The sequence below is a fragment of the Octopus bimaculoides genome, chromosome 1, assembly GCF_001194135.2.
Source record: "Octopus bimaculoides isolate UCB-OBI-ISO-001 chromosome 1, ASM119413v2, whole genome shotgun sequence".
In the NCBI taxonomy this organism is placed as follows: Eukaryota; Metazoa; Mollusca; class Cephalopoda; order Octopoda; family Octopodidae; genus Octopus; species Octopus bimaculoides.
Window position 1 is genome coordinate 178,478,998 of NC_068981.1, and position 877 is coordinate 178,479,874.

General features: G+C 41.7%; 1 protein-coding gene across 11 annotated transcripts in view; it reads left to right on the plus strand.

The window, feature by feature from the left end:
• LOC106868398 (protein transport protein Sec16A) overlaps positions 1-877 on the plus strand; it is a 133,280-nt gene that overhangs the window by 94,856 nt on the left and 37,547 nt on the right. The gene's annotated exons all lie outside the window — the stretch shown is intronic.

Consider the following 877-nt stretch of genomic DNA (forward strand, 5'->3'; position numbering starts at 1 on the left):
GAGAGGATGCAATGGATAAATTGTTGCCATTTTATATTTATAATTTTGCGCATGCGCATTGTTTGTTTTTGATTTTGTGTACTACACAGTATAGTAGGATCAGTTGGGCACAGTCTGTGAGAAAAACAGCACCATGATGCAATTCACTCTACCAGAAATTTTGAAATGACATACTGTACTGCTTAGCATTCATGCTGGAAGCTGCAATACAAACATTTCAGAGTGTTTGGGTGTCAATCTGAGGACAGTGCTGAGAGTGATAAAAATCAAACATCCAATCAGCATCATGGTGTTTGGAGTGATCATTAGTGATTGGCGACATTATGCCTCCATTTATCTTCCCACACGGCCTCAGAGTCAACACGGAGGCCTATATCAAGTGCCTGGAGAAGGTAGTGCTGCTCTGGCTCAAGAGGATGACTGCTGGAAGACCCTATGTCTGGCAACAGGACTCTGCAGCATGCCACACAAGCAGGAGAACCTAGTTATGGCTGTCAGATAATTTCTGCGACCACATCACCCCTACCATCTGGCCACCTAACTCCCTAGACTGCCACTGCCTTGATTATTATGTGTGGGGCGCAGTTGAGCGAGAGATCAACAAAACTCTTTGTAACACCAAAGATGAACTGAAGGCAAGGATTATGGCCGCATTCACCAACTTAAATGAGGAGACTGTCCAGAAGAGTTGCAGGAGATCCTGAAGTCGTCTGGAGGCCATGGTTGAAGCCAATGGCGATTTTATTGAATAAATTTACTCTTTAGTATTTCAAGATATTTTTATGTACTTTTGGTAAATATATCTGCGAAAATGAGATGTCAGTGTTATTTTAATTTTTGTGTAATTTAGATGATAGTATATTCACCGCATCCTGTA